The sequence below is a fragment of the Ambystoma mexicanum genome, chromosome 6q, assembly GCF_040938575.1.
Source record: "Ambystoma mexicanum isolate Mex_15411 chromosome 6q, UKY_AmexF1_1, whole genome shotgun sequence".
In the NCBI taxonomy this organism is placed as follows: Eukaryota; Metazoa; Chordata; class Amphibia; order Caudata; family Ambystomatidae; genus Ambystoma; species Ambystoma mexicanum.
The window spans coordinates 1,485,979,389-1,486,003,533 of record NC_090937.1 but is presented as its reverse complement, the minus strand read 5'-3'; positions in this window follow the sequence as shown (position 1 = coordinate 1,486,003,533).

Sequence of the window (24,145 nt, the reverse complement as noted above, 5' to 3'; positions counted from 1 at the left end):
TGAGGCCAGCTTTTTCTTTGCCCTGCGCTTAAGGTCCTTCCAGCGCTTGTAGCACTCACCAGCTGTGCGCCTCACTAATCGAAGGGCACATATGATGTTCGCAACAGTCTGCCAGTGTGCCTGACGTTGAGCAGGTGTGGACTTGCACCCTGAAGTGATCAACATTTTGCTGTCATGTGTGGACACATACTGCACAAGTGCATCACGTTCGGCATCATTGAAGCTAGGCTTCCTTTGCGTGCCGGACTGCGTAGCCGTGTCTGGGGTATCAGCCTGTAGTGGACGAGCACTCTTCCTCTTTTTTTTGGAAGGTGGTGGGGATCCTGAGTGGCCTACGCCACTCTGGCCACTAGGGGCAGGAGCACCGGTGGACTGGCTAGTTGGAGTGTGGGAATGCACACTGAGCATGGGACTTGGTGCAGGCATTGGCTGAAGTGTTACGTAGTCAGGGGGAACGTTAGCAAGATGGACTGGGACCAACACTGCCCTGGCTGGGAGAGTCAGAGCTGGGGTGGATGGAGCTGCAGCTGCCCCTGTAGCCTCCCCACCCTGCCTACTCGGGGCTGCAGATAACATAGCTGCCCCTGATCCACGTGGCCTGGTGACACCAATTTGCACCACCACACGTGGCCTAGACTTGGTGACCTGGAAGTCAGTCTGGGAGTCACCCTCTGCCAGGTCAGGTGCCAAAACGGGCCGGTCCAATAAGGGCTGAGCAGAGATGGTGTCAGCCACGTTTCCCTCAACTATGGGGGGGGGGGTGGCATGGGTGTCCCTGACTGGTCCTTCAAACATGGGGGGCTAGGGCTACCCTGCAAATCCCAGCCACGTCCCCTACCGCGTCCACCATGGCTACCTCTTGAGGCTCGGCCACCTTTGCCACCTTTAAGGCTTGGAAGCCTTCCAACCATGGCACTGATGTTGTTGTGCGTATGGAGTTGCAGTAAACTATTGTCCTGGGCAATTGGGGTTCAGAGGGGTAGGGTACTAGATGGAATTCGTACCCTAGTGCTCTAGCAAGGCTGTATGTGACCCCTGGGGAAAGATGATGGGTCACGCAATGCACAGGCACCCCAAAAACAGAAAATAACATGCACGCAACCCCTCGTAGACCACATGCGTGGAAAAATGAACCCGCACTACGCTGTGGCACCCAGAAACACAAAAATGAAAGTACACGTGTTACACACAGCCTACAATGACCTCTGAAGGGGTACGCGACACACTGGGCAAGCACAGTTGGTAAATATGTGCGCAACTCACAGTCTGCCTGGAAAATGAGCGTGAAAAATATGCGCGTGTGCGCGTTGGCAACACCCCCGCCAAAAGAAGAATTGTACACTGTCTGAGGAGACAGGACAAAAGAAGAAGTGAACGCTGTTTGAGGAAACAGGCCCAACAGAAAATCAGAAAAAAGCTGTCAGAGGTAACAGGGAGTACGAACTAGAAATGCTGTGAAGTAAATCGCGTGTGAACCGACAAGAAGTACAGAATTCACCCACTCGCTCTCCACAAAAAGCACGTACAAGGAAATAACGTCCTACACGCACCTTTTGAACCGGCCCACACGTCCAACGTCACTTACGCGTGTACGCGCTAAGGCCCTAACCTCCAACTACACGAGCTGACACTCGGACGTGCAGTTCTTGGATGTGTAACATGCACCCGGGTTCAGGGAAACGCCCACGCGCGCACGTCACAGACGCGCTTATGCGCTAAGGGCCTTTTGTCCAATGAAATCGCGTATGCGTGCTGACGCGCTTACGCGCTAAGGGCTTTTCCTCAAATTACACGCTGATGTGCTGGATTTTCACGTGCCAAATCACTCTGTATCAAGCTGGCGACACGTACGCGCACGGAAGACCAAACTCCTGCCCAGAAGGCCGAATTACTGCCCCCCAGAGCCCCGAGTACGCTCCCACCCGCCATCTGCTGCTGCCAGATTGCCTGCTGCCCACGTGCCCTGCCATTTGCTGCCTTCACGTCAGCCCAGGGTGCTGTTGCTGTGACCACCCCTGCTGGAACCGAAGACTCCCAACTGCTATTCCATTGCTCCACAGCCCAGCCCCAGGACCCAGTTGACCACCCACACCTGCCTCTGGGGTTGCCAGGTCGGGCACTACACAATCTGGCACCACTGGCAACCCCCAGCCAGAGAGGCAGAGGGCCACCAGCTTCACTGCCACCGAAGTTGGTGTCCTGGTGGAGCAAGTCCTGGGGCAGTATGATGCCCTCTTCGGAAGGTCGGCTGCCGACAAGGAAGGACGGACTCGGATCTGGACGGACATCATGACTGCCATCAACGCGGAGGGGGTGGCAGTCCGCGACTTCCAACATGTCAAGAAGCGCTGCGAGGACTTCAGGTCCAGGACCCTCAACAGGGCCCGGCGCCTCTTGAAGGCAGCGGATGCTAAGGGGCGCCGTGGCCACCTGTCAGAACATCAGATGAGGGTCCTGGAACACATACGCCCAGCGCTCCACGTCTAGGTCCTTGAGAGACAGACCCGTCTGGATTCGAGCGGTAAGTGTAGATGCATACTGATTGGAAGCTGTGCGTGTGGTGGTGTGCCAGTAGTGTGCAGGTTGTACATGTGGTTTTGTAGAGCCATGTATGGATGTGTCTGTACAGGGCTGTGGGGCTGACACATGCAAGTCCTTTCATGTGTGAGACACATGGATGGTGTGTGTGTGGGTAAGCATACAGGCCAAATGCAGATCTGTGAGCACACATGTTTTGATTACTGTGTATGTAAGTTGGCATGGTTGTGGTGTCACACATGGATGTTGGTTCCAGCTGCATCTATCTGCACGTGTACACGTGCATGTGTGTGTATTTGACATGGGTGCAACAGTGATGCAACATGGATGCATGTGAGACTGATATGTAGAAGACTGATTGCCAGATGTGACATAGATGCCAATCTCATCACTGCGACAGTAGGCGGAGGTGTACACATGCATGTAATTGTGGTGGCGTGTGTGCATGTCTAGTGCACTCCCTGTGTTTCATGTGATGTCTGGCTTACCTTTGGCTGCTCATGCTGTATGTATGTGTATGGATGTTGCTGGCTGTTGCAATATGGCTGTGGAATAGCTCATGTGTGTGAGTTGCAATGACATGTGTGTTGGGGATTGTGATGCCATGTCTGAAGTTGCACAATGCCACTCATGTACAACTGTCATGTGTGTATGAGTCCATTGTACAGTGCCCTGATGCCTGTCTCCTATCTCTCCCTGTCTGCAGCGTCAACAGATGAAGAGGGCGGAGAAGGTGCTGTGGAGCACAGCGGCAGGGATTGCACCGCCAGCCGGAGACGCAAGGCCCGGCTCCCCTCCCAGGTTGTCATCTCGTCGGGGAGTGAGGAGTCCAGTGCCGCGTCCCAGGTCGCAGCTGCCGAGGGGAGGTCCAAGAGGCAGAGGTTGGAGTTGGACTCCTCAGCAGCCGAAGGAGCAGCTGAGACCCCACAGGGCCCAATGGAAGAAGATGGCACAGAGTCATCCAGGTTGGTGGGGGGTTTGGTGGAGGAGGAGGCCGTGCAAGGGACAGAGACGGGGTCTGGAGGTGGGGATTCCACTGGTGCTAGTGGTGCAGTGCAGGGGCAGGGACAGGAGGCAGCACAGGCTGCCTCAGAGGTGCCTGTGTGTAATCCTGTCCCCGATCCTGTGACTGCATCATCTTGCACCAGCAGGGATACCTACGTCCAGACCCGTTCTCAGGGAGGGGATTGGCTTACACCAACTGACCTTCCTCTCCCTGCGGATGTGGCTATCCGGCACTGGGTTGAGCCTGTCCTGGGTGGGGTGGCATTGCGTCAACGTGCCATGTGAGCTGGCCTGCAGTCTTTTCATGAGGAGACTGCACGTCTTCTCGCATGGCTCGTTGACCGCGTTGACCCACTGCGACAGCTCACCATGGGCGGATTCCTCCGTTTTGTGGACCTTGTTCCGACCCCCTCCTAAACTGAACCCCCTATGCACCAGTCGTCCTCCGTGCCATCTTTCCACCCATGTGTCACCTGGGTGCCCTGTGGAGCTGCCTCAGACCCTGCGGCCAGGCTGGTGGAGGACACATCCCTGCCACAGTCGGGAGTCGGACGTCCAGCAGGGGTGGGCACCTCAACAACTGCACCCCAGCTGGAGGAGGATGTGAAGGCAGCAGGAGACAGGGCACAGGCAGTGGCACTGCAGCAGCAGCAACAAGGTGGGAGCCATAATGGCTCGGGGCCTTCATCATCGGAGGGGCAGGCATCGACCGGAAGGCAGGAGGACCCTGGATGGGAAGTGTCTTCTGTGTGGCAGCGGTTGGGCCATGCGATAGATGCGGAGCGGCAGCGGGCGGAAGAGGCACGGCTCACAATGGTCAGGGCGGAGAACTCTATGCGTAGGGCCCTGAGGCGGGCCGAGTGCCTCGAGGCCATTCGCAGGGACCTGGAGTTCCAGATGTCATCGTCCCTGCGAACCCTCGGGGACATGTATATAGTTTTTCATTAGGTAGTATTTTTGATAGGTTTCATTTCTTCAGTTGGGATCATGGACCCTGGATTGTTCTTCTGTATATAGTTCACTATTGGATTCATCTTTTTTATTATTTTATTTACCCATGGAGCAATGGTTTTCACTTTTGTTTTTCCCTTGGATTTGATTTTTTGAACTGTGACTTTGGACACCTTTCCTTTGGATTATCATTTGTTGTTTTTCATTATTTTACGGACATGCAGCTTTTCGTTTTTAATTCCCATTGTCGTTTATTTGTTTTTAATTCCATTCATGTTGCTTTTAATACATTTATTTCTTAATACTTCGATGTGTGGTATTATCTCATTGGTTTCATGCGTGTCATGTTATGGGTTTTGACATTCACTTGCACCCATTGTGTGTGTTTGACGGACATGTGTTCATTTACATACTTGCCATTGGGGTTGTATCATGAAATTGGCATTTCTATATGGGTGGATGCAATGCTTGGGTGGTTCTTTGGCATGTGGAGGCTGGCCATAAGGCCCAGGGCTCTCGATTGTGATGACATGTTGGCTCGGGGACATGTTTCAGGGCCTGCTGGCAGGTACCCCACACTGCTGGGGGGTGGGGGTACAAGTTGACATGAGTGGGGGTCTGCTGGCAGGTGCCCCATGTTAGGGAGAATTCTCTGTTTAGGCTGAATTTCCTAACCTGGTGAGTCCACCAGCAGCTTTGCTGGATTTCTGGAGTTTGTTTTTTCCATCCTGCCAAGAGTGAGACTCTTTTCTCCCACTCTTGGACATAAATGTGGTTAATTCCTTTGAATGTCAATGTGTTCTATGGGCTATGGGGTCTTTTACTCCATAGGGTCTCATGTGTTTTGCTATGTGTGTTACACCGCACCCTCCGTGCCGTAACACTGGGGAGTCCTAGAGGATCCCCACCATAGACTCCATACCCTGGGACTGACTACTGTCTCCCAGGGCATGTAAAGTCACCATTGGCTTTACTAGACCTAAATTTACAAACAGAACTAGTACAAACCATCCTATTGTGGACGTACTGGTAGGGGTAATTCGATTACCCCTGGGTCTGTTGTTCGAGGGGGCACTGTCCCGTCCCCCCTCGTCGAGTTTTGGCTGGTGGCAGTGGAAACTACTTGTTATATTCGATCCCGAATATAATTCTATGGGATTCTTCCCATTGTTGGAGGCTAATACTTTTTCCCGTTAGTCTCTAACATACCGCCGGTTTATTTGTCTTAAATAAATCTACCGGTTGGTATTTTCTGCATCTCTGTTCGCCTCTGTAACTCCGAACCAAAGGTTGAGCCATTTGTTCCACTTTTGGGGGGCTTCTGCACAGAAGCCCTCCAGAGTGGTGCCATTCTGTTTGGGTACCACAGGGGGTGTGGGAGGGGGTTTAGGCACCCTGGACTGAGTTGCCTTGCCAACTCCAGTCGCACTCTGGTGTGATTGGCCCAAGTGGTGAGCCACCCCGCTCACCACTTAGCGCGTTTTGTTTGACGGCTAGGCCGAATGAATGGGGGCTTTCTGCATAAAAGCAGGGCTTTTGGGACTGGATCTTCAGAAGTCGCCACAGGACCTAAGAATCCGACGAGGGTAAAGCTGAGCCTACCTGCAACGACGACACCTCCGGTGGAGCCCTGCTGAACCGACTCACCACTTCCCAACGACAGAGGAGATCTCCCGGCTGGAGAGTCTTCTTCCCCTGAATGGTGGGAACAACCAGTCCCTTTGCTTTTTCTACGCTTCGAGGGCATAGTCATCGAATTGCCCGTGCGGAGCACCCCGGCAACCGGATAGCCACTAGCCTGTACTGCGACCAAAAGGTGGTGCCTTATGACAGAGCACTCCACAGCTGGTCTCTTCCCTGGTGGTGCAACGACCTTCAACTTTTCTTTGATGACGAGATCATCTCATCTCTTGGCAAAGCCCCGACTTGCATCCACCACCTGGAACAACTGCGCCCGCCGGAGCTATCCCTGCACTTACAAGGTACCGTGTCCGTCTGGCTTCCCTTGTGACGGTTAGCGTGGGGTGTCTTAAATCCTTACCTTTCCATTGGGTCGCCTCCAGACCTTCGTAACTTTCTGTTCTAAACTGGTCCAACCTTTCTTTGACAATTTGCTACAAAGACTCGAAGTGCATTTCCACTGTGATACTTTTTGGGACATATCGCCTTGCCTCTTTCCGAGTGGGCCTGGCCTCTGAACTTTGTGATCCACAGTAGACCCTGCCTTACTTGCCTTGCATTTGCTTCGTAAAAGTATTGGTACCGAGTTGGTTTCTTACCCTGCCTTTTCTCTCCCGTTCTAACGAATATTAAGGAGTGCCATCTAGGTCAAAGCATTCACCTCTGTCTGCAAATAAGTGGTGCCGGGAAACCTAGACTTGTCGAAATATTGTTAGAGGAGTGAGATACTTATAGTAATTGTAATTGAAGTTGTTTGCCGTATTAGTGCCAGTGTGTTTGTCATAGATATGTTTTTATAAATAAATAACTATATATCTTTACACCCAAGCTCTGTTCCGAGTCTGCTTGTTCTACTGTGTAAATTGCCCTATTTTGTATACTGCACATACTGCCTAACTCTTCTTGAGAGAAGTCTGACTGCTCAGCCACAGCTACCAAGTGAATCTGTGTGGTACAGACTGCTACCAAGTGGCTTTACTGCCAAACACCTGTAGGCCTAAATCTTTTGCAGTGGTCCCAGAGGGAACTTCACAGGTTTACGCTTAACACCCCACACTGCTGGGGGGTGGGGTTGCAAGGGGACATGAGTGGGGGCCTGCTGGCAGGTGCCCCGCACTGCTGGGGGGTGGGGGTGCAAGGGGATATGAGTGGGACATGAGTGGGGACCTGCTGGCAGGTGCCCCACACTGCTGGGGGGTGGGGGTGCAAGGGGACATGAGTGGGACATGAGTGGGGGCCTGCTGGCAGGTGCCCCGCACTGCTGGGGGGTGGGGGTGCAAGGGGACATGAGTGGGGGCCTGCTGGCAGGTGCCCCACACTGCTGGGGGTGGGGGTGTAAGGGGACATGAGTGGGGGCCTGCTGGCAGGTGCCCCACACTGCTGGTGGTTGGGGGTTCAAGGGGACATGAGTGGGACTTGAGTGGGGGCCTACTGGCAGGTGCCCCACACTGCTGGGGGTGGGGGTGCAAGGGGACAGGAGTGGGGGCCTGCTGGCAGGTGCCCCACACTGCTGGGGGGTGGGAGTTCAAGGGGACATGAGTGGGACATGAGTGGGGGCTTGCTGGCAGGTGCCCCACACTGCTGGGGGGTGTGGGTGCAAGGGGACATGAGTGGGGGCCTGCTGGCAGGTGCCCCACACTGCGGGGGGTGGGGGTGCAAGGGGACATGAGTGGGATATGTGTGGGGGCCTGCTGGCAGGTGCCCCACACTGCTGGGGGGTGGGGGTGCAAGGGGACATGAGTGGGACATGAGTGGGGGCCTGCTGGCAGGTGCCCCACACTGCTGGGGGGTGGGGGTGCAGGTGGACATGAGTTGTTGATCAGTGGTGCAAGCGGACAGGTGGCTTGTCTGGGGTGCATGGCCATGGTGGATGGGCTGTGGGACATGAACAGGGGTGCGTGGTAGTACCCTGTGGTGTGGTCTGCCTGCAGGGGGTGTGGAGGGAACACCTAGGAGGACCCACACTGCCAATTCACATGTAGGATTCCCCGTTCACCCCCGGAATTCACATACCCCGCTCTGACAGCTAAATCGCGTGTGAAACTTCCCACAAACCTGTACTCCACTCGCAGAGGGCCTATCGCGTGTGAAACTTCACGCGAACCTCTGAAATACACGTACCCCACTAGCACAGGGCCTATCGCATGTGAAAATTCATGCAAACCCCTGAAATACATGTACCCCACTCGCACAGGGCCTATCGCGGGTGAAACTTCCCACGAACACCAGTAATGCACGTACCCCACTCGCACATGGCCTATCGCGTGTGAAAATTCACGCAAACCCCTGAAATACGCATACCCCACTCGCACAGGGCCTATCGCGGGTGAAACTTCCCGCGAACACCAGTAATGCACGTACCCCACTCGCACATGGCCTATCGCGTGTGAAACTTCACGCGAACCACAGAAATACACGTACCCCACTCGCACAGGGCCTATCGTGGGTGAAACTTCCCACGAACACCAGTAATGCACGTACCCCACACGCACATGGCCTATCGCGTGTGAAACTTTATGCGAACCCCCGAAATACACATACCCCACTCGCACAGGGCCTATCGCGGGTGAAAATTCCTGCGAACACCAGTAATGCACGTAACCCACTCGCACATGGCCTATCGCGTGTGAAACTTCACGCGAAACCCAGTAATATTGGCCCTGTGCGAGGGAGCGGGGCACGTGTATTCCTGGGCTTCACGTGAAGTTTCAACCGCGATTTCAGCAGGGTACGTGTATTCCTGGGGTTCGCGTGAAGTTTCACCCGCGAAAGGGGCCTGGTCGAGGTAGTACGTGAATTTCAGGGGTGCACGGCAAGTTTTACACGCGAAAGGGCAATGCCCGTGTACAATACGTCACAGACGCGCCTACGCGCTAAGGGCCTCTGGTCCAATGATATCGCGTACGTGTGCTGACGCGCTTATGCACTAAGGGCCTTTGGTCCAATGATATCGCGTACGTGTGCTGACGCGCTTACGCGCTAAGGGCCTTTCCTCGAATTACACGGTAACGTGCAAGATTTTCATGTGCCAAATCACTCCGTATCAAGCTGGCCACGCGTACACACATGGAAGACCACGCTCCTGCCCAGAAGGCCATTTTCCTGCCCCCCAGAGCCCTGAGCACGCTCCCACCAGCCATCTGCTGCTGCCTGTTTGCCTGCTGCCCACGTGCCCTGCTATTTGGTGCCTGCACGTCCGCCATCTGCAGGGGTCCAGTTGCTGTGTCCACCCCTGCTGGAACAGAAGACTCCCGACTGGGATTCCATCGCTCCACAGCCCAGCCCCAGGACCCAGTTGCCCACCCACTCCTGCCTCTGGGTTTGCCATGTCGGGCACTACACCATCTGGCACCACTGGCAACCCCCAGCCAGAGAGGCAGAGGGCCACCAGCTTCACTGCCACCGAAGTTGGTGTCCTGGTGGAGCATTTCCTGGAACATCACGTGCCAACAAGGAAGGATGGGAGAGGATCTGGGACGTCGTAGTGGTTGCCATCAATGCGGAGTGGGTAGCAACCCGCGACATCAAGCACGTCAAGAAGCGCTGGGAGGACTTTAGGTCCAGGACCCTCCACAAGGCCCGGCGCCTCGCGGAGGGGGGCCGGGCACGCCTGAGTGCCATCCAGATGAGGGTCCTGGAACGCGTAGGCCCAGCGCTCCACGCCCAGATCCTTGGGAGGCAGACCCGTCTGGAGTTGAGCGGTAAGTGGCCAAGCATTGCTGTGTGAGACAGTGCATGTTGCAGTGTGCTGGTAGTCTGATGCTTGCCTGTATGTGTGACATAGGCCATGTATGGATATGTGTGTGTGCAGGGAAATCATGGTCATGCATGTGAGACCAGTTATGTGTGAGCCACATGGTTGGTGCATGTGTTTTAAAGCAACATGGGGAGCTCTATGTGGAATGCACACATGAATGCATGGCTGTCTCTGTTCCTAGACATGGAGGGGGGGTGAGGAATGGGTGCTGATGTCATGTACATGTATGGTACACGTGTGTGTGTGTGCCTGAGAAGTGTGTATGTGACTTTGAAACGCCATGGATGCATGTGACTTTGAAGCAACATCTTGGTTTACAGGGGCCCTTCTTCATGGATGTTGATTGCAGGGGCCCGGACTGTTTCTGCATGTGTGTTGTGTGCATTCACCCATGTGTTGTGGAATGACAGGATGGAAGTGACATTTGACAGTGCCACTAATGTGTTATTGCTTCCTGTCTAGGGTATTTTGTACTGTACACTGATGCTTGTGTTCCATGTCTCCCTCTACGCAGCATCAAGTGAAGAAGAGGGCGGAGACGGCGCTGTGGAGCCAAGCGGCGGGGATGCCTCCACTGGGCGGTGACGCAAGGCCCAGCCACCCTCCCAGGAATTACCATCATACGGGAGCGAGGGGGCTGGTGCTGCATCTGCCACAACGGCTGTGGCGGAAGGGCCGGGTGAGCCGCCACAGGGGCTTCCAATGGCAGAAGACGGTGTTGAGACATCCAGGTTGGTGGTCTCCACAGAGGAGGAGGAGCCCGCTACTGAGCCGCACGTGGGGCCTCGTGGGGGTAGTACCACTGGTGCAAGTGGTGCAGGCCAGGGCCAGGGTCAGGAGGCAGCACAAGTCACCGCGGAGGGGCCTGTGCATCGCTGTCCATGACCCTGTGACTGCACCATCATGCTGCACGAGCAGGGAAGCCCCATCCCAGGCCCATCCGCAGGTAGGGGAGAGTGCCATATCACCTGCCTCTCCACTACCTGCGGGCGAGGGGTCCCGCGACCATATGTGATCCATCCTGGTGGATGTCGCGTTGCGCACGCGTGTCATTCGAGATGACGTGGGTTCTTCCTGGGCGGAAAACGCACGCCATCACGAAGAGCAGCGTCGTGACATGGCACTGCTGGGAGGGGCCCTGGTCGGAGGGTTCCTACATGTGACGCGCACTCTGGCGGACCTCTCGTCCTCTGTGGAGGCTGTGCGCCGGTCGTTCTCCACATCGTCTTCCAGCCCAGATTCCACCAGCGCCCCCTGTGGTCCTGGCCTGACCAACACAGCCAGCTTGGTGGAGATCCCATCCCTGCCACAGTCGGGAGTTGGCGGTCCAGCAGGGGTGGACACCACAACTGGAAACCAGCAGATGGAGGATGTGCATGCACCATCGGACAGGGCACATGGACTGCAGCAGCAGCAGGAGCAGGCTGTAGGTGGGAGCAATGATGGCTCGGGGCCATCAACATCAGAGGGGCAGGCATCGGCCGGAGGGCAGGAGGATCCTGGACGGGAAGTGGCTTCTGTGTAGCAGCGGTTGGGCCATGCGATAGATGTGGAGCGGCAGCGGGCGGAAGAGGCACGGCTCACGATGGTCAGGGTGGAGAACTCCATGCGTAGGGCCCTGAGGCGGGCCGATTGCCTCGAGGCCATTCGCAGGGACCTGGAGTTCCAGATGTTATCGTCCCTGCGAACTCTCGGGGCCATGGAAGAGGACCGCCTCCGGGACATCGAGCAGGAGTTCGATGATGCCCTGGCCCGGAACATCAACTTGTGAGCCGTTGGACTTTCCCGCTGCCCTTGTAAATAGTTATTTAAGTTAGTATTAGGTTGCCTTTGGTTTTTTCTTTATTTTGGACCTTTTGGACAATGGACCACATTTTTGTATATAGTTTTTTTATTAGGTAGGAGTTTTTGATAGGTTTCATTTCTTCAGATGGGATCATGGACCCTGGATTGTTCATCTGTATATAGTTGACTTTTGGATTCTACTTTTTTGTTTGGATTTCCCCATGGAGCAATGGTTTTCACTTTTGTTTTTCCCTTGGATTTCATTTTCGGAACTGTGACTTTGGACACCTTTCCTTTAGATTATGATTTGTTGTGTTTCATTACTTTACAAACATGCAGCTTTTCTTTTTTAATTTCCATTGTCGTTTGTTTGATTTTAATTCCATTCATGTTTCTTTTAATACATTTTTTTCTTCAAACTTCGATGTGTTTCATGCATGTCATGATATAGGTTTTGAGATTCATTTGCACCCATTGTGTGTGTGTGAGGGACATGTTTTCATTTACATACTTGCCATTGGGGTTGTGTCATGTAATTGGCATTTCTATGTGGGTGGATGCAATACTTGGGTAGGTCTTTGGCATGTGGAGGGTGGCCATAAGGGCCAGGGATCTAGATTGTGATGACGTGTTGGCTAGGGGACATGTGACAGGGCCTGCTGGTAGGTGCACTGCACTGCTGGGGGGTGGGGGTGTAGGGGACATGTGTCGGGGCCTATTGGCAGGTGCCCCGCACTGCTGGGAGGTTGGGGTCCAAGGGGACATTAGTGGGACATGAGTGGGTGCCTGCTGGCAGGTGCCCCGCACTGCTGGGGGGGTGTGCAAGGGGACATGGGTGGGGGCCTGCTGGCAGGTGCCCTGCATTGCTGGGGAGTGGGGGTGTAAGGGGACATGAGTGCGACAAGAGTGGGGGCCTGCTGGCAGGTGCCCCACACTGCTGGGGGGTGGGGGTGCAAGGGGACATGAGTGGGGGCCTGCTGGCAGGTGCCCCGCACTGCTGGGGGGTGGGGGTGCAGGGGGACATGAGAGGGACATGAGTGGGGGCCTGCTGGCAGGTGCCCCGCACTGCTGGGGGGTGGGGGTGCAAGGTGACATAAGTGGGGGCCTTCTGGCAGGTGCCCCTCAGTGCTGGGGGTGCAAGGGGACATGAGTGGGGGCCTGCTGGCAGGTGCCCTGCACTGCTGGGGGGTGGGGTGCAGGGGGACATGAGTGGGACATGAGTGGGGGCCTGCTGGCAGGTGCCCTGCACTGCTGGGGGTGGTGCTGCAATGGGACATGAGTGGGGGCCTTCTGCCAGGTGCCCCTGACTGCTGGGGGGCGGGGGGTGCAAGGGGACATGAGTGGTACATGAGTGGAGGCCTGCTGGCAGGTGCCCTGCACTGCTGGGGGGTGGGTGTGCAAGGGGACATGAGTGGGGGCCTGCTGGCAGGTGACCCTCAGTGCTGGGGGGTGGGGGTGCAAGGGGACATGAGTGGGGGCCTGCTGGCAGGTGCCCTGCACTGCTGGGGGTGGGGGTGCTGGGGGGAGATGAGTGTGTGCCTGCTGGCAGGTGCCCTGCACTGCTGCGTGGTGGGGGTGCAAGGGGGTAATGCGTTGGTGATCACTAGTCCAAGGTGACATGTGGCTTGGATGGGGGGGCATGCCCATGGTGGATGGGCTGCCTGCGGGACATGGCCCTTGTGGTGTGGTCTGCCTGCAGGGGCCGTCGAGGGTGTAGACGGAACACCTGGGAGTACCCACACTGCCAATTCACGTGTAGGACTCCCCTGCACCCCCGAAATACACGTACCCCACTCGCACAGGGCCTATCGCGTGTGAAACTTGCCCGCACCCCAGTAATACACGTACCCTGCTGAAATCGCGTGTGGAACTTCCCGCGCACCCCAGTAATACACGCACCCTGATGAAATCGCGTGTGGAACTTCCCGTGCACCCCAGTAATACACGCACCCTGCTGAAATCGTGTGTCGAACTTCCTGCGCACCCCAGTAATACAGGTACCCTGCTGTGATCGCGTGTGAAACTTCCCCGCGCCCCAGAAATACATGTACCCTGCTGAAATCGCGTGTGAAACTTCCCCGCGCCCCAGAAATACACGTACCCTGCTGGAATCGCGTGTGGGACTTCCCGCGCACCCCAGTAATACAGGTACCCTGCTGTGATCGCGTGTTACACTTCCACGCACCCCAGAAATACACGTACCCTGCTTTAATCGCGTGTGAAACTTCCCCGCACCCCAGAAATACACGCACCCTGATGAAATCGCGTGTGGAACTTCCCGTGCACCCCAGTAATACACGCACCCTGCTGAAATCGTGTGTCGAACTTCCTGCGCACCCCAGTAATACAGGTACCCTGCTGTGATCGCGTGTGAAACTTCCCCGCGCCCCAGAAATACATGTACCCTGCTGTAATCGCGTGGGGAACTTCCCGCGCAACCCAGAAATACAGGTACCCTGCTGAAATCGCGTGTGAAACTTCCCCGCGCCCCAGAAATACACGTACCCTGCTGGAATCGCGTGTGGGACTTCCCGCGCACCCCAGTAATACAGGTACCCTGCTGTGATCGCGTTTTACACTTCCACGCACCCCTGTAATACACGTACCCTGCAGTAATCGTGTGTTGAACTTCCTCGCACCCCAGAAATACACATACCCTGCTGAAATCGCAGAGTGTAACTTCCCGCGCACCCCAGTAATACAGGTACCCTGCTGAAATTGCGTGTAAAAGTTCCCCGCACCCCAGAAATACACATACCCTGCTGAAATCGCGTGTGGAACTTCCCGCGCTCCCCAGTAATACTGGTACCGTGCTGAAATTGCGTGTAAAAATTCCCCGCACCCCAGAAATACACGTACCCTGCTGGAATCGTGTGTGGAACTTCCCGTGCACCCCTGTAATACACATACCCTGCTGTAATTGCGTGTTGAACTTCCCCACACCCCAGAAATACACGTACGCTGCTGAAATCGCGTGTGGAACTTCCTGCGCACCCCAGTAATACACGTTCCCCGCTCGCCATTTGCTGTTTGGCAGCCCTGTATACTGGTCCAGGGTTAGCGCAGCCCTTTGCGATGAATTGAGAATTTTGATGGCTTTTCCTTGCGCGAGGGCGTTTTTGGGGTCGTAACTGGCGCAGCTGCAGGGTTGCTGCGCCACTCTGCGCCATGGCTGGTTTTGGAGGCTGAAATCCATGAATACGCTGTGCGCGGATATTGATTTTAGCGCACGCGGCTGGCGCAGACATTCGCACGCGCACACTGTGCGCCAGCCGCGTGCGCCACTTTTGTGCGAAATTCTATGAATTACCCTGTTTGTTTCGTAATAAATACATTTTTCGCAGAGATGGAGTACATCTAATTTATGCTGGCAATCTGATTTTTCTAAGAAACATACAAAATGCATTGCGACCTTTTTTAGAAGTGCCATCCAGATGAGGGTCCTGGAACGCGTAGGCCCAGCGCTCCACGCCCAGATCCTTGGGAGGCAGACCCGTCTGGAGTTGAGCGGTAAGTGGCCAAGCATTGCTGTGTGAGACAGTGCATGTTGCAGTGTGCTGGTAGTCTGATGCTTGCCTGTATGTGTGACATAGGCCATGTATGGATATGTGTGTGTGCAGGGACATCATGGTCATGCATGTGAGACCAGTTATGTGTGAGCCACATGGTTGGTGCATGTGTTTTAAAGCAACATGGGGAGCTCTATGTGGAATGCACACATGAATGCATGGCTGTCTCTGTTCCTGGACATGGAGGGGGGGGTGAGGAATGGGTGCTGATGTCATGTACATGTATGGTACACGTGTGTGTGTGTGTGCCTGAGAAGTGTGTATTTGACTTTGACACGCCATGGATGCATGTGACTTTGAAGGCAACATCTTGGTTTACAGGGGCCCTTCTACATGGATGTTGATTGCAGGGGCCCGGACTGTTTCTGCATGTTTGTTGTGTGCATTCACCCATGTGTTGTGGAATGACAGGATGGAAGTGACATTTGACAGTGCCACTCATGTGTTATTGCTTCCTGTCTAGGGTATTATGTACTGTACACTGATGCTTGTGTTCTATGTCTCCCTCTACGCAGCATCAAGTGAAGAAGAGGGCGGAGACGGCGCTGTGGAGCCAAGCGGCGGGGATGCCTCCAATGGGCGGTGACGCAAGGCCCAGCCACCCTCCCAGGAATTACCATCATATGGGAGCGAGGGGGCTGGTGCTGCGTCTGCCACAACGGCTGTGGCGGAAGGGCCGGGTGAGCCGCCACAGGGGCTTCCAATGGCAGAAGACGGTGTGGAGACATCCAGGTTGGTGGTCGCCACAGAGGAGGAGGAGCCTGCTACTGAGCCGCACATGGGGCCTGGTGGGGGTAGTACCACTGGTGCAAGTGGTGCAGTCCAGGGTCAGGAGGCAGCACAGGTCACCGCGGAGGGGCCTGTGCATGTCGCTGTCCATGACCCTGTGACTGCACCATCATGCACGAGCAGGGAAGCCCCGTCCCAGGCCCGTCCGCAGGTAGGGGAGAGTGCCATATCACCTGCCTCTCCACTACCTGCGGGCGAGGGGTCCCGCGACCATATGTGATCCATCCTGGTGGATGTTGCGTTGCGCACACGTGTCATTCGAGATGACGTGCGTTCTTCCTGGGCGGAAAACGCACGCCATCACGAAGAGCAGCGTCGTGACATGGCACTGCTGGGAGGGGCCCTGGTCGGAGGGTTCCTACATGTGACGCGCACTCTGGCGGACCTCTCGTCCTCTGTGGAGGCTGTGCGCCTGTCGTTCTCCACATCGTCTTCCGGCCCAGATTCCACCAGGGCCCCCTGTGGTCCTGGCCTGACCAACACAGCCAGCTTGGTGGAGATCCCATCCCTGCCACAGTCGGGAGTTGGCGGTCCAGCAGGGGTGGACACCACAACTGGAAACCAGCAGATGGAGGATGTGCATGCACCATCGGACAGGGCACATGGACTGCAGCAGCAGCAGGAGCAGGCTGTAGGTGGGAGCAATGATGGCTCGGGGCCATCAACATCAGAGGGGCAGGCATCGGCCCGAGGGCAGGAGGATCCTGGACGGGAAGTGTCTTCTGTGTAGCAGCGGGTTGGGCCATGCGATAGATGTGGAGCGGCAGCGGGCGGAAGAGGCACGGCTCACGATGGTCAGGGTGGAGAACTCCAGGCGTAGGGCCCTGAGGCGGGCCGATTGCCTCGAGGCCATTCGCAGGGACCTGGAGTTCCAGATGTTATCGGCCCTGCGAACTCTCGGGGCCATGGAAGAGGACCGCCTCTGGGACATTGAGCAGGAGTTCGATGATGCCCTGGCCCGGAACATCAACATGTGAGCCGTTGGACTTTCCCGCTGCCCTTGTAAATAGTTATTTAAGTTAGTATTAGGTTTCCTTTGGTTTTTTCTTTATTTTGGACCTTTTGGACAATGGACCACATTTTTGTATATAGTTTTTTTAATAGGTAGGAGTTTTTGATAGGTTTCATTTCTTCAGATGGGATCATGGACCCTGGATTGTTCATCTGTATATAGTTGACTTTTGGATTCTACTTTTTTGTTTGGATTTCCCCATGGAGCAATGGTTTTCACTTTTGTTTTTCCCTTGGATTTCATTTTCGGAACTGTGACTTTGGACACCTTTCCTTTAGATTATGATTTGTTGTGTTTCATTATTTTACAGACATGCAGCTTTTCTTTTTTAATTTCCATTGTCGTTTGTTTGATTTTAATTCCATTCATGTTTCTTTTAATATATTTTTTTCTTCAAACTTCGATGTGTTTCATGCATGTCATGATATGGGTTTTGAGATTCACTTGCACCCATTGTGTGTGTGTGAGGGACATGTTTTCATTTACATACTTGCCATTGGGGTTGTGTCATGTAATTGGCATTTCTATGTGGGTGGATGCAATACTTGGGTAGGTCTTTGGCATGTGGAGGGTGGCCATAAGGGCCAGGGATCTAGATTGTGATGACGTGTTGGCTGGGGGACATTTGACAGGGCCTGCTGGTAGGTGCACCGCACTGCTGGGGGGTGGGGGTGTAGGGGACATGTGTCGGGGCCTGTTGGCAGGTGCCCCGCACTGCTGGGAGGTTGGGGTCCAAGGGGACATTAGTGGGACATGAGTGGGTGCCTGCTGGCAGGTGCCCCGCACTGCTGGGGGGGGTGTGCAAGGGGACATGAGTGGGGGCCTGCTGGCAGGTGCCCTGCACTGCTGGGGAGTGGGGGTGCAAGGGGACATGAGTGCGACAAGAGTGGGGGCCTGCTGGCAGGTGCCCCACACTGCTGGGGGGTGGGGGTGCAGGGGGACATGAGTGGGACATGAGTGGGGGCCTGCTGGCAGGTGCCCCGCACTGCTGGGTTGTGGGGGTGCAAGGTGACATAAGTGGGGGCCTTCTGGCAGGTGCCCCTCAGTGCTGGGGGTGCAAGGGGACATGAGTGGGGGCCTGCTGGCAGGTGCCCTGCACTGCTGGGGGGTGGGGTACAGGGGGACATGAGTGGGACATGAGTGGGGGCCTGCTGGCAGGTGCCCTGCACTGCTGGGGGTGGTGCTGCAATGGTACATGAGTTGGGGCCTTCTGCCAGGTGCCCCTGACTGCTGGGGGGTGGGGGGTGCAAGGGGACATGAGTAGTACATGAGTGGGGGCCTGCTGGCAGGTGCCCTGCACTGCTGGGGGGTGGGTGTGCAAGGGGACATGAGTGGGGGCCTGCTGGCAGGTGACCCTCAGTGCTGGGGGGTGGGGGTGCAAGGGGACATGAGTGGGGGCCTGCTGGTAGGTGCCCTGCACTGCTGGGGGTGGGGGTGCTGGGGGGAGATGAGTGTGTGCCTGCTGGCAGGTGCCCTGCACTGCTGTGTGGTGGGGGTGCAAGGGGGTAATGCGTTGGTGATCACTAGTGCAAGGTGACATGTGGCTTGGCTGGGGGGGCATGCCCATGGTGGATGGGCTGCCTGCGGGACATGACCCCTGTGGTGTGGTCTGCCTGCAGGGGCCGTCGAGGGTGTAGACGGAACACCTGGGAGTACCCACACTGCCAATTCACGTGTAGGACTCCCCTGCACCCCCGAAATACACGTACCCCACTCGCACAGGGCCTATCGTGTGTGAAACTTGCCCGCACCCCAGTAATACACGTACCCTGCTGAAATCGCGTGTGGAACTTCCCGCGCACCCCAGTAATACACGCACCCTGATGAAATCGCGTGTGGAACTTCCCGTGCACCCCAGTAATACACGCACCCTGCTGAAATCGTGTGTCGAACTTCCTGCGCACCCTAGTAATACAGGTACCCTGCTGTGATCGCGTGTGAAACTTCCCCGCGCCCCAGAAATACATGTACCCTGCTGTAATCGCGTGGGGAACTTCCTGCGCACCCCAGAAATACAGGTACCCTGCTGAAATTGCGTGTGAAACTTCCCCGCGCCCCAGAAATACACGTACCCTGCTGGAATCGCGTGTGGGACTTCCCGCGCACCCCAGTAATACAGGTACCCTGCTGTGATCGCGTGTTACACTTCCACGCACCCCAGAAATACACGTACCCTGCTGTAATCGCGTGTGAAACTTCCCCGCACCCCAGAAATACACATACCCTGCTGGAATCGCCTGTGGGACTTCCCACGCACCCCTGTAATACACGTACCCTGCTGTAATCACGTGTGAAACTTCCCTGCACCCCAGAAATACACGTACCCTGCTGGAATCGCGTGTGGGACTTCCCACGCACCCCTGTAATACACGTACCCTGCTGTAATCGTGTGTTGAACTTCCCCGCACCCCAGAAATACACATACCCTGCTGAAATCACGGAGTGTAACTTCCCGCGCACCCCAGTAATACATGTACCCTGCTGAAATTGCGTGTAAAAGTTCCCCGCACCCCAGAAATACACATACCCTGCTGAAATCGCGTGTGGAACTTCCCGCGCTCCCCAGTAATACTGGTACCGTGCTGAAATCGCGTGTAAAAATTCCCCGCACCCCAGAAATACACGTACCCTGCTGGAATCGTGTGTGGAACTTCCCGTGCACCCCTGTAATACACGTACCCTGCTGTAATTGCATGTTGAACTTCCCCACACCCCAGAAATACACGTACGCTGCTGAAATCGCGTGTGGAACTTCCCGCGCACCCCAGTAATACACGTTCCCCGCTCGCCATTTGCTGTTTGGCAGCCCTGTATACTGGTCCAGGGTTAGCGCAGCCCTTTGCAATGAATTGAGAATTTTGATGGCTTTTCCTTGCGCGAGGGCGTTTTTGGGGGCGTAACTGGCGCAGCTGCAGGGTTGCTGCGCCACTCTGCGCCATGGCTGGTTTTGGAGGCTGAAATCCATGAATACGCTGTGCGTGGATATCGATTTTAGTGCACGCGGCTGGCGCAGACATTCGCGCACGCACACTGTGCGCCAGCCGCGTGCGCCACTTTTGTGCGAAATTCTATGAATTACCCTGTTTGTTTCGTAATAAATACATTTTTCGCAGAGATGGAGTACATCTAATTTATGCTGGCAATCTGATTTTTCTAAGAAACATACAAAATGCATTGCAACCTTTTTTAGAATTACAGCATCCATTTTGAAGTAGGTGTTGAGTATTTATAATTTTTGAAACACAAACACCTCCCACAGGCTCTTTTCAGAGCCACCACTTCCTCCCAATGCTTATGATAGGGTAGCACCCCAAGATTTTAGATGTCTGCGGACTGTCCGTGGACTTCTAAAAAATACAAAGGGCCCTGCTTCATTTATTTTCACTTCTATTTTTTAACTGTGAAAGGCGGCTCTGAAATGACATTTGTGATGTCATCTTTGATGTCGTGGGTGTTAGTCTTAGCAGTGCACGGTGGTGGCGTGAGTTACGGTTGCTTAGCTTACCATAACTGGCGAATTTCAGGGGGTTTTTGGTTTTACTTGTAACCATAACGTCCCTTTAACAAGTTTTTTTCACTGAATTTCATAGGTTTTTAGTAGCGCAACTTAACCATAACGTCCCTTTAACAAAGATTTTTCACTGAATATATATATTACATGGACGCGGTAGCGTCCATGTTGTTTTGGTTAAATTGGTGTTTCCATAGGAAGAACACTTTTTGGGTGGCTTATAACTTCGCTCCCTCTGGAAGAATCCTCACCAAACTTTGCAAAAAAGGTATATGGCCCACTCTGAATTGTTTTGCAAAGTTCTGAGAGGTTTGGTCCAGGTGGGGCAAAGTTATGGGGGGGTCTCAAAACTTTTGTTTTTTCCCATAGACATAATGGGAAAAAACTTTGCGCACGGCTACAGCCCGAACCGCTGGACGGATTTACACCAAATTTGTGGCAGGAGCGGCGGCTTGGTCCAGAAAGCGTGCTTTTGCAAATTTGGTGTAAATCCGTCCAGTAGTTTTTTTTTAAAAAGGACCAAAATGTAAGGCAAAAAAATTAGTGATATCTGTGTTTGCTTCGCGGACGGACTTCCATGTTCGCTCCGCGGACAGCACCCCGATTGGCCCATGGGCTTGCGTCATGTCCGTGGACATGCGACGTGTTCACTGATTGGACAGCGTGGGGCGTGGAGCTCGTCAGATTTTCTGTGGCACCCGAAATCTTGCATTCACCATCGACCGCGGACAGTGCGGTGAAACTTGGATTAGAAATTGTATTTAGTGGAGTGTGTTGGTGTGTAAGAGTGTTTGGGGAGGGTGGGGGAGTATGAGATAGGTTCAATGTTTTTTTTTTTTTATGTGCTATAGGCTTTTGTTGTGTTCGATTTGTCCACGGAGAACACAACTGTTCTGACATTTTATAAATAAACTAAATGGCGGGGTGTTCAGAGGACGGAGTATGTGTCCTTTTTGTTCGCAAGGAAGGTAAAATTGAGCTAAAAACACTTGCAGTGTATTTAAATGTTCGTAAATACACAAACTGGGGTTGTCCTGAGGACGCTGTCCGTATTGTAATCTGTCAAGTTGAATGTGCTCTAAGAACATTCGCGGTGTCCCGAAATGGTTGCAATTACACAAAATGGGGGTGTTCTGAGAACGTTGTTTGTATTGTTCGTTGTCAGGTTGAAAGTGTTCTACGAACCCTCCTTTTGTCCGCTGATAGTACAATTTCCTATGGGCCTCACCCGACTTTTTGTCCACTAAAGAAATGATAAATCAGGCTGGTGTGCGCCGACATTATGTGATAATTCTATGACTGGCGCTTTTGACCTGGCTGACTTGCTTTTGCGACACTAAATCATATCTCCCGCCCCTAAGCCTGACATTATGAAAGCATTCATATTCCCAGCCTCTCTCCGTGACATTACAGGGTGCGTCATCATATGCGCCCAGTCGTCTCCAGTCCTACGCGACTTTACACAGAACCCGGAAGACAACACACATTATGTCACAACACAGCGCACCACAATTCGGAATATGAAACTGTGATTTAAAAGCAAACAGCAAGATTGTAAATTTTGTAAAGTACATTTATTTGACATCAAATGTTTAGAGAATATTCAGCAATTTGCATTTGTCTTTGTTGTCGATCCGCAAAAGTTCATGTTGAGCCACGCGATGTTCCTTTGCAGTACAGAGGGTGTTGGATCATCTTAGAATACAGTGCGCCACAATTCAGAATATGAAACTGTGGTTTCAAAGTAAACAGCAGGATTGTACATTTGGTAAAGTACATTTATTTCACATGAAATGTTTAGTGAATATTCAGCGATTTGCAATTGTCTCCGCTGTCGATCAGCAAAAGTTTATTTTGAGCCACGCATTGTTCCTTTGCGGTAGATAGGCTGTTGGTTTATGATAAAAGCAGTAAATGGTCGCACTGATAATCGGAAGGTTGCTCCAACAACGAGGCATTAGACCACCATAATGGTTGGTATGTTGCTTCTAGCCGCTAGTACTGGGTAAGGGCATATTGGTCCTTGGCGATTGTCCCATAAAATGGTGAGGGTCATGAAGTTGCTTACATGGAGCTGCACCTGGCAGTTGAAAAATCCATCCGCTGGAGTCTGAAAATCATGACATTGGCAAAATGGGGCAACATACCTGTTTTAAAAAACATAAATTAGTCTCACCAGCCGATCTTTATTAAAAATATTCATTTTATTTATTAGGGTGTGAAACTATTTGCTAGCGGAGATAGTGCAACGGAGTATGTTAACAAAATAATAATATTTTCGCATTTATATAGCGCTACGAACCGTCAGGTATCTCAGCGCTGCTTATTATTACCCACGGTGTGTGGTGCTCATTTATCGAACACGGAAGGATGAAAGGCTGAGTTTGGCCGTGCCGGGATTCGAACCTGCGTTAGCAAGCTGTGCACGGATGTCAAAGCGAGCACTCTACTCGCTGTGCCACTTGACCGGCTACAGTGAAGTGGCACAGCGAGTAGAGCGCTTGACCGGCTACAGACCGGTTAAATTATTTCTATTAACCCACCCTGTGTCGTCTGCCTTTTTCAGGGCCCTCTAAACGACAGGGGATCAATTCAGCAGTGATAGTGCGCGGTAGAAAACAATATGCCACATTGAACGAAGAAGTACAACTTGACCGGGCTTTAATGCCACGCTATTATTATTATATTCCGGTATAAAATAATATAAATGGTTACTTACATTATAATTGCATTTTCCATTGTCCAAGTGTAGTGCAGTCCCAAAATACGACTCCGCGTGTGCCAACGATCTTTCCCAAAAAGATATAATATACAAAAGTGGTTTCGTTTCAGAAATTTCATCTTTATCGTGTCTTACGTTTTTGCTACACTTCTTCAAAAGAAGTCTTTCAGCACAATCTCTGTCTGTCAAGGTAAAAAAAAAATAGAACCTTATACTGGGAGTCGTGGGCCTCTCCGGGCCGTGAGAATAAAATGGAAGCAGCTGACCTTCACTGTGAACGAGCATAAATGCTTACTTTGCAACATTCAGTGTAAAGGCATCTATGAGAACTTGCTGTTTACACTACATCTTTGTATATTGTTTGCATGCTAATAAAAAAAGTTTGTTTAAGGGACGTTATGGTTCCAAGTAAAGCCAAAAAACCCCTGAAATTCACCAGTTATGGTAAGCTAAGCAACCATAACTCGCGCCACCACCGTGCACTGCTAAGACTAACACCCAGGGCATCAAAGATGACATCGCAAATGTCATTGATGACATCACTGATGACATCACATGTGCATTTACTTTTCATGAAATTTGTGTACTAGGGATTTTTATTATAATGTTGCGAAAAAAGTGTCAAGGATCATTGCAATAAATATCATACCGTAATTAGTGCTTTGAACGATGCATTGATATGAATAGCATTGTATTATGGGGTTCTATCTAGTATACTGAGCTACTAATGGAGAAACATAGCATTGTGTGCAGCGTACAAGATGAAAGTATAATATTTGTAATGTTAATATGTTGAATAATTAAATGATAATTGTCCTGAAATGTT